Source organism: Procambarus clarkii, chromosome 9 (genome assembly GCF_040958095.1).
Source record: "Procambarus clarkii isolate CNS0578487 chromosome 9, FALCON_Pclarkii_2.0, whole genome shotgun sequence".
Taxonomy (NCBI): Eukaryota; Metazoa; Arthropoda; class Malacostraca; order Decapoda; family Cambaridae; genus Procambarus; species Procambarus clarkii.
In genome coordinates, this window is record NC_091158.1 from 51,298,880 (window position 1) to 51,309,345 (window position 10,466).

The 10,466-nt window shown below is 44.4% G+C and overlaps 1 non-coding gene across 1 annotated transcript; it reads right to left on the reverse strand.

The window, feature by feature from the left end:
* Positions 1-8,530: 8,530 nt before the first annotated feature.
* Positions 8,531-8,649, reverse strand: LOC138362976 (5S ribosomal RNA). The gene has a single exon (XR_011227959.1). It is a non-coding gene; the product is annotated as a 5S ribosomal RNA (ribosomal RNA).
* Positions 8,650-10,466: the final 1,817 nt, after the last annotated feature.

The window sequence follows — 10,466 nt, forward strand, 5'->3', positions numbered from 1 at the left end:
ACCGATCTTCGCTTCCAGTCGTCTGCCGTCATGGCTTTACAGGAGGCATCCGAGGCTTACCTGGTCGGTCTCTTCGAGGACACTAACCTCTGTGCCATCCACGCCAAGCGTGTCACCATCATGCCAAAGGACATTCAGCTTGCTCGCCGTATCCGTGGCGAGCGTGCATAAGCTAAATCGACCACCCTAGTATACACCAAACTCGGCCCTTCTCAGGGCCAAAATATCCTTCTAAGGAGATTTCAGACATTCCTAGCATCAGTCATATGAATTAACCTTCATCTACACATATAATAAATAAATAAATAAATAAATAAATAAATAAATAAATAAATAAATAAATACACTAATTTAGGTGTCATACATACACGTGATATCAATAAATCAAGTCATTTGTAGTACAACCTGTTCTCTTACAAACAAAACGCCGTCGCTTTTCGCTCTTATGCACTGTCAAGGATCACCCCCCCCCCCCCAAAATAAAAATTGTCATACTGTACTAGAAATAAAAGCAGCTTGTATAAGTGACATACTGTCCAGTCCTGTTTTATTCTGTTTTCGGTCCTCTGGCTTAATCTGTTAAGTTAGGAGATGACATTTTAAATTAACCGTTTTCTTGACATTTTCAAACCTAAGAGGGTGGCCTGCATAGTAATCCTAATGTGGAACATAACAATGAATCTCTAATCTCTAGAAAAAAGATACCGAGTGCTTATATGTGTTGAGAGAGAGAGACACACAGACAGACAGACAGACAGACAGACAGACAAGACAGACAGACAAGACAGACAGACAGACAGACAGACAGACAGACAGACAGACAGACAGACAGACAGACAGACAGACAGAGACTGAGAGAGAGAAACACACACAGACAGTTTCATAAATATTCTCATTTTATAGCTATTTGCTTTCAGTGACAGAGGTTTTTGTTATAATAGTATTGGTGTCTAACACTCACAATCTCTTTAGAAATTAAAGTGTGGCTCCAATGGAGCCGAGTTTGTTGGTTTGAGGCCAAGCCACCACCACAGGGCAGTAAGTAAGCCGTTTACTTGGAGGAGGTGTACTTGGTGACGGCCTTAGTGCCCTCAGAGACGGCGTGCTTGGCCAGTTCTCCGGGCAACAGGAGCCTTACAGCCGTCTGGATCTCCCGACTGGTAATGGTGGAACGCTTGTTGTAGTGGGCCAGGCGAGAAGCCTCGGCGGCGATGCGCTCGAAGATGTCGTTCACGAACGAGTTCATGATCGACATGGCTTTGGAAGAGATACCAGTGTCGGGGTGGACCTGCTTCAGCACTTTGTAGATGTAGATGCTGTAGCTCTCCTTCCTCCTGCGCTTCTTTTTCTTATCGCCCTTGGCAATGGCCTTCTGGGCCTTTCCGGCCTTCTTGGCAGCCTTTCCAGATGCCTTGGGTGGCATGATGATGCTCGTGCTGGCTGGCTGGCTGGCGTTGCGATACAATAATGAACTTTTGCGCGAGTCGAGCTTTCCTTTTATATCCCGCTCGCGACTCAGCTCAGAGCGGGTCGCGTGGCGGAGCGCGCTGATTGGTCAGTGGCGGACTCCCTTGATCCTGAGCGGGGTATATAACACGAAGCTCGATCTGCGGGGCGGCATTAATTAATGGCCTACCCCCTGTCCATATGTCCGAGGACTCGCTTGCCTACTTGACTCCTAACATCACAACAACCGCCGGCCAGGCCCAAGCACAACCCAACAACCCCAACCCTAGTACTCCTCGCCCCCAGGCTTCAACCAACGCCCAGGAGACTCCAAACTCCCTGAACAACCCCGGCCCCTCCACCCCGACATCCTTGGAAACACCTATGTCCACCCTTCCTGAAACAATCCCACATCAGATCCTCCTCAAAGCTATCACAAACTCCCTTGCCATACGGAACCCCATCCGCCCTAGGAAATTTCGCTTCAAACATCGCAGCCCCACAACAATATATTCCACACAACGCGGTACCAAGAGGCCTAGGACCAACACTTACAGCCGAACCCCATCCCCTGTGGACGGAGCAAGGGCAAGCAGCCCCCACAACTCTCCACCAGAGAGCGACTCTAGCACCACGGATGTCGACATCATGAACAGCAGTGACACCGAAGACCCCTCAATGGCACAGCAACGTATGGTAAACCCCAACCCCAACCAATCCCCGACCGGAACCAGGAACAAGATACCTGGCTCAACAGCTTTACCCCCCTCCTCCACAAACAGAAGCGACCAAACCGAATGTAATAACATTGGCACTACAGCCAAACAAACACTTCCGTCTCATAGTCAATAATGGGGATCACAATCCTTCAGGTGAACATCAGACATTACTTCAACAACAGATACCTACTCACTCTGGAGATAGCCAGACTTAACCCAGACGTTGTCTTACTCAATGAAACAGCGGCCAGACAAGACCAGCACATCTCCATCTGGGGATATTCCACCAGGGAAGTCAACAGGGGTAGGTACAGTGGGGTGGCAATACTAATAAGAAGAGGGCTCTCCTACCGCCCCATCCTCATAGAAGACGACAACTTTCTTGCAATAGAACTCACCACTTCACACGGCCCCCTCATTGTCTGCACCGCATATCTACCACCTAGACTGGCCTACCTCCCCTCCATCCCTCTGAACAAGCTGCTCGACAGGAACCTCCCCACTATCATCGCAGGAGACCTGAATGCCCACCATCAGGCCTTATTCAACGCCCCTGACAGGCCAGACCTCAAGGGCAGGCAGCTCTTCAATCTAATGCAAAACCGGGACCTCTCCTTCCAAGGCCCCCACTTTAAGACGTTCTTTGCGGGCAACCATAGGGGCACCCCTGACATAGTGCTGACCAACAGAGATTGTGACCTGTTCCACTGCAGAGTAACCCCAGGCAAGAACGTGGGGTCGGATCACATCCCTGTGGTCACATCCCTCCAAGCAACCCCCTTCAGATATGTGGCACCATCCAGGCCCAGATTGGAAACCATACGTGCCCGTGACTATGACACCTTCCTTGCTGGCGACCCCATCCTTGAGTTCGACAACCTCCCAACCCAAACAATCGACCAAGCAGTAAACACCATCCACAACCGGATCCAGCTTGCAACCGAGGCCACTTGTGAAATATCCACCACTAGGACTTACCACCAATATAAGCCGACCCGAGAAATCAGAGGCAAAATGAATGTGTACCAGCGAGCCTGCCAAAGCCACTACCAAACAGGCCAGCCACCAGCGTTGACCCTACAAACACTCAGAAGGGAAACCATAGACCTTACGCTGACCCACAAGAGCCACATTTGGAGAACCCTAGTGAGACAGGCCAACCAATACAAAAGGGAGCCGGGAACTTTCTGGCGCAAGATCAGACAGCTCCTGGGATCGGTTAACCCCAGCCTCACCCACCTTGTACACACATTCCTTGACGAAGATGAAGAGGAGCAACAAGAAAAAATAGAAGACCCGCAGGATCAGGCTGACCTCATGGGCGCAGTTTGGAAAAAGACACTCACAGCTTCAAACAGCAGAGCCTTCAACAACACTCACTTTGAACGTGTCAACCAATGGACAACAGAAAATGCCGCCTCCCTTAACAGCACCCCTCTGATTGACCTGACAACCCTAGAAGACGACCACCCTTTAACAAGACCCATTACTATGCTAGAGATGAGAGGAGTCATCAAAAACACCAGAGATAAGGCCCCAGGACCATCAGGGATCAAAGCGCTGCAGATCAAACTTCTACCAGGCAATCTTATGCAATCCATACTCAACCTATTCAACGCTATGCTGGCATCGGGTCACATTCCTGTAGCATTCAAGTCAGCCAAGATGATATTCATTCCCAAACCCAAGAAAGACCCCCACCAACCTGGCAACTACCGACCAATCTCACTCTTAGACTCAATAGGCAAGTGCTTTGAAAAAATCATGTCAAACCGCCTTAACTACTACATGGAGTACAACAACCTCTTCACAGAAAAGCAGTTTGGCTTTCGAGCACATAGATCAACCCAGCACGCAATTAACATCATCTACGACGCCTTAAGCTCAATTCGCAAGCAAAAACAGGTAGCCTTGATTGCGACGAGGGACGTACACAAGGCCTTCGACAGCCTGTGGCACGATGGTCTGGTGTACAAATTAGCAGACTTACCTGCGCAAAACTGGACCCTCCTCAGGCTGATCAGTAATTTCCTTAAGAATAGGCAAGTTACCCCCAGCTTCAAGGCAAACGAGGCCGCAGCCTTCACCCCAACAGCTGGAGTCCCCCAAGGATCATGCTTGAGCCCGGTTCTCTTCAACATCTTTGTAAATGACCTGCTCCAACCAGAGTATAGGGACACCATTATCGTGCAATTTGCGGACGACGTAACACACGTAATAACATCTAACCCTAGCAGCCAAGTGGCCAAACATGCAACTGCAACCCGTAAGGCAAACGTAGAACTAGCAAGGACTGCTAACTGGGAAAGGAAATGGAGGATCACCACTAACCCAGAAAAGATTCAATTAAGCACTGTCGGCTGTATGGCCTTCTCAATTGAAAATGAGGGGGGAATAAGAATCAGGGGTGAACCCATAGCCATCTCAAACTCCAACACAGTGCTCGGTTACAACTTCAACAGGCTACTCAACTCCTCCCAGTACGTATCCCAGAAGACAGCGATGGCCCGGGGCTCACTGGCGAGGCTCTTCCGTTTCAACCAAGCCCCATCCCACATCAAGCTCCACCTGTACAGAATGATCATAAGGCCTAGCTTGGAATACCCATACGTTCCCCTGAACCTCACCAACAAATCCAACATGTTGAAGATTCAACGAGTACAAAACAAAGCACTTCGCTTTGCAGAGGGCCTGACTCTGATGGACAGGGTGAGAACTGACCTGATCCATGAGACGCTCAACATGAAGCCAATGAACATTAGGCTCAGCTACCTGGCCAGAAGACAGCTGTACCGTATGAAGAACATGTATGTCCCAGACCCAGAAGATCCCTTCGTAGCAGAAAACACCACCAGCGACTACGAGATCCACGAACCACCACACAGAACCAGAAGAATCACTCTCCAACAAAAAGTGATCAGACATATCCATGATGAGGCCTTCCCAAGCCCTCAGATACTAAGCGGTCTGCCAGACGATCCAGATGAGTGGCCCATCCCGGACCCAATCTACACCAAATGAAGAATAAAGAAAGAAAGGAAAAAAAAAATAATAAATAAAAAAAAAAAATAATAAAATAAATAAATAAAAATAAATAAATAAATAAAAAAAAAAAAAAAAAAATAATAATAATAATAATAATAATAATAAAAAAAAAGATATATATAAATAAAACACCTACAAAAAAATATAAAACCAAAAAACCATTTGTCGTGGCGTCAGAAGTGCAACTACCCTGATGTTTCTAAGATTAGCCTCCTTCAGCCAACTCCATCGGCTCTAGTGCTTTAGGACACCAACATGGTCACAAACACTAGCCCCCCCAGCCAATGTACTGACAACCCAACATAACACACACGCAAACAAACAACACATACAAAAATGTCAACCCATGGTGGACAGGCCACCGAACTTTCAAACCTCCTCTCTCTCTACACCCGCATCCTCTTCCTGAATTTCATCTCCCCATCCCTCTACCTCCCCCATCCTTTCCATTCCCTATGGACATCAAAGCAAAGGCGGCATTATTAAACACCACAAACCCACAACAGCAGCAGCAGCAATGTCAGGACGCGGCAAGGGAGGCAAAGTGAAGGGCAAGTCAAAGTCTCGCTCCAGCAGGGCCGGACTTCAGTTCCCCGTGGGCAGAATTCACCGTCTGCTGCGTAAGGGCAACTACGCCGAACGCGTCGGTGCTGGCGCTCCTGTCTACCTGGCAGCCGTCATGGAATACCTCGCTGCCGAAGTTCTGGAGCTCGCCGGTAACGCCGCACGTGACAACAAGAAGACCCGTATCATCCCACGTCACTTGCAGTTGGCCATCCGCAACGACGAAGAACTCAACAAACTTCTGTCTGGCGTAACCATTGCACAGGGAGGTGTTCTTCCAAACATTCAGGCAGTTCTTTTGCCAAAGAAGACAGAGAAGAAGTAAGCACTTCTGCCACCCACCACGACAAATACCATAACCAGGCTCCATCCGGAGCCACACACACTTTAATAGAGAGATTCAAGTAGACAATCAACTTTCAAACATTAATAATAACATTTATATTGATTTCATTTGGAATGTGTACATAACAAACAAACAAAACAAAATTATAGGGGATATTCAGCATCACTTGGAATATTAACCAATCATATAAATCCAATATATATTTTATATTTTACTTTAAGCGAGGAATTCTTATTCTATCAATTTTTAATCATACAAATGAACAAAAGCAATTCTTCACTAGACGTAATAAATGAATAAATGATCAAGGTTTTAATGTGTTTCATGAATATATATATATATATATATATATATATATATATATATATATATATATATATATATATATATATATATATATATATATATATTATATATATATATATATATATATATTATAATATATATATTTTAATACTTGTGAACCAGAATATGTTTGAGCAGCAGCGATCGTGCCATTGGCCGAAGTGCAACAATTCAAATAATTTAAAGGGCCTGCTCGAGTATATAAGAGAGGCTGGGAGACTGGGGCCGGTGGTGGGTGATGGGTGATGAGTGATGGTGTGGTGTGGTGTTGTTAAGAGTTGATTTACGGCCGGCCAGCCAGCCAGCCAGCTGCAGCCAAGGCAGGGCAGGGCAGGGCAAGGCAAGGCAAGGCAAGGCAAGGCAAGGCAAGGCAGGCAGGCAGCCAGGCAGGCAGGCAGCCAGGCAGGCAGGCAGGCAGGCAGGCAGGCAGCCAGCCAGCCAGCCAGCCAGCCAGCCAGCCAGCCAGCCAGCCAGCCACTCCCACTTTGTATTTATATGCATTCAATTTATATTCAAACATTATATATGTTAAGGGCCTTGTTTTAGTGTTTATTTTAAAAATGACAAACATCGAGTCATTTTACCAGTCCTTTAGCGTTAACGGTGATGCATTTTAAAACTGAACATAAATCGCCTTTTCTGGATATATCAAATATCGAATCCACTTAATGTGCCTACAATTCAATCATTCAAAAAATACATAATTTACATCAAGCCTTTTCATAGAACAGACAATAAGATTTGTACATGCAAAAAAAAAAATCCTTTAAGTTATCAATACAATGTGAGAAAACTTTATTTTTATAACTAAAGTTGCACAATTGTACCAACTCTATGGTGGCTGGGTGGTAAGGTGTGTGGCTGGTGTTTTGGAAGTCGCGAGTTCAAACGAACCAATGGGAATAATACTTTTTTTTTTTTTGCCATACTATCTTCCTAATACTATTATGTAGGTTTGTGTGTGTGTTTTTTTATTCATTCTTTGGTTTTATAGATGACATACATATTGACTCCTTTTACCGGTCCTTAATTAGGCTCTGGGGAAGCAATGGTGGTGGTGGTGGTGGTGGTGGTGCATTTAAAACTAAACCAAAAATCACCAGTTCTGGACGCGTCAAATATCATATCCGCTTAATGTGTCTACAACCTAATTACTTAAAACTACACTATTTAATTCATTCATATCATGTGCATATTGGTCATTATGCTCATACAACCGACATCAAAATTTATTTTCATTATTAGAATCATACATTTCATCAAGTAATACAGATACAAAGAGATTTTCTTTCTGAGAAGACCGTTAGTATTGGCTTGCAGGCAGGCAGGCATTTGAGGGTTATTATTTCGCCTGTTGATTGGGGGGAGGGTTGATGTGTTAGGGGGTTTTCGGTTAGATGTGGTGGTGGTGATTGGTGGTGGTGGTGATTGGTGGTGAGTGGTGGTGGTGGTGGTGGTGGTGGTGGTGGTGGTGGTGGTGGTGGTGGTAGTAGGTGGGAGTTGGGGGGGGGGGGGAGGGAAGGGGAGGGGAATGATGGTCTGTGGATTCCTTCTCCGTACCCTTTACATATAAGCAAAAATATGCCTTCTTGTGGGTATAGAAACATTAACACAAATTATATCAGTAACTGATATTGTAGCCTTTTAAACAGAAAAGATTTGTACATACAAATACTTTTTAATTATCATTTATTTGTGGAAATGGCATTTACGTCATTAAATTGATACCTCAGCATCAAGCTAGTGTCCTGCAGCAGTGGTCCAGTGGTAAAGTGTATATAAGTGATGCGTATTCTTGGAGTTGCGAGTTCAAACCCGGATTAAGCTATATATATATATATATATATATACAACATGTTTTGTTTTGGTTGTTTGTTTTTGTATAAAGCCTCACACAATATCTATATTAAGCGAGTTTGTTTTAAACATGACATACATATTAATTCATTTTACCAGGCCTTATTCCACACAACTCCGTGAATTTCCCGTGGAGCCAGCCAGCCAGCCAGCCAGCCATTCAAACAAAAACAAACGAAACAAAACAAAACAAAACAAAAAACATTATTGCCAACAGCATTTGGTGTTCCCAGGCGGTCACCCATCCAAGTACTAACCAAACCCAACGTTGCTTAACTTCGCTGATCGGACGAGAAGCGGTGTTCTCAACGTGGTATGGCCGTTGGCATGAGACTGCCTACACATTGTGGCTAATAACCAACTCTTTTAGTCATCACGACAGGATACGGACCTGCTTGTGGCGTCTTAATGGTAATTGTATCCTAACATATTTTTGTTTCCTTGGCATGGATATTTAACATCGTTTATTCAGTCTTGGGTTTATGTTCTTTCGCCATTTACAGACATTTTACATCTACCTACTTCCTCAGCCTGCCCTGCCAATTTCTAATGAATTTGTGGATTTTCTTTTGTAATACAAACATGTGTGTGCTCATCTGCTCTTCAGTTTTTATGATATTTGTCTCATCTGTCCTGCTTTATGATACTTTTACAAAGAACATGAACAAATGCTTCTATTTTAGAGAAGATATGGGATCCAGGTTTCGGAGCCGTAAAACCAACCGTCGTGATTGGTGGACGAGTTGCCAGGTTGCAGCTTCTGTACCGTGCCGGCACATAAATAGGTTCGGCTCAAGCGGCGGCAGCATCATTCCCCCGTGACTGTCTGAGCGTCTCTCATCACCTTGGTTGGTTCATCATCATCATCATCATCATGGTAGAAGCAAAGCCTACCAAGAAGGCTGCGGCTGCTGCTGCTGCTGCTGCTGCTGCTGTGGTGGCCACCACCAGGAAACCTCGCGTCCAGGTTGCTCACCCGAAAACTAGTCAAATGGTTCTAGCCGCGGTCGCAGCACTCAAAGACCGTAAGGGCTCGTCTCTACAAGCAATCAAGAAGTACGTTGTTGCCAACAACAAAGTCGAGGCTGCCAAGATCGCCATTTACATCCGAAGATTTCTCAAGAAAGCAGTGGCTGACGGCATTCTTGTTCAGACCAAGGGAAGTGGAGCTAGTGGATCATTCAAGCTGGCCGTAGCAGAGAAGAGGGCCGTTCTAACTCCCAAGAAAGCCACCACAACCAAGAAACCATCTACAGCAGCAAAGAAGGCCGTGGTAACTCCCAAGAAAGCCACCACAAGCAACAAACCACCTACAGCCTTGAAAAAGAAGCAGCAGCAGCTTGTTGTTGGAAACAAAAAGCCCAAAATAAAGAGAGCTTCAAAATCTCCCAAACCACCCAAGGCAAAGAAAGCTGTCAAGAAAACAACAAAGGCAAAATAAACGACGACATGCAAGCAGCATGAATACACATGACAATAAACATCCAGGCCTCCCCCCTCAGTGGAGGGGCCTCATATGATTCCAAAAAGAGTTTAGTTTTGTAGACAAATAAATCATTACTTTTGGGGTAGATTTACTCTGTATATTATATATATATATATATATATATATATATATATATATATATATATATATATATATATATATATATATATATATATATATATATATATATATGTCGTACCTAGTAGCCAGAACTCACTTCTCAGCCTACTATTCAAGGCCCGATTTGCCTAATAAGCCACGTTTTCCTGAATTAATATATTTACTATAATTTTTTTCTTATGAAATGATAAAGCAACCCTTTTCTCTATGTATGAGGTCAATTTTTTTTTATTGGAGTTAAAATTAACGTAGATATATGACCGAACCTAACCAACCCTACCTAACCTAACCTAACCAATATTTATAGGTAAGGTTAGGTTAGGTAGCCAAAAAAAGCTAGGTTAGGTTAGGTTAGGTAGACGAAAAAACATTAATTCATGAAAACTTGGCTTATTAGGCAAATCGGGCCTTGAATAGTAGGCTGAGAAGTGCGTTCTGGCTATTAGGTACGACATATATATATATATATATATATATATATATATATATATATATATATATATATATATATATATATATACATGGGTGAGGTGATATG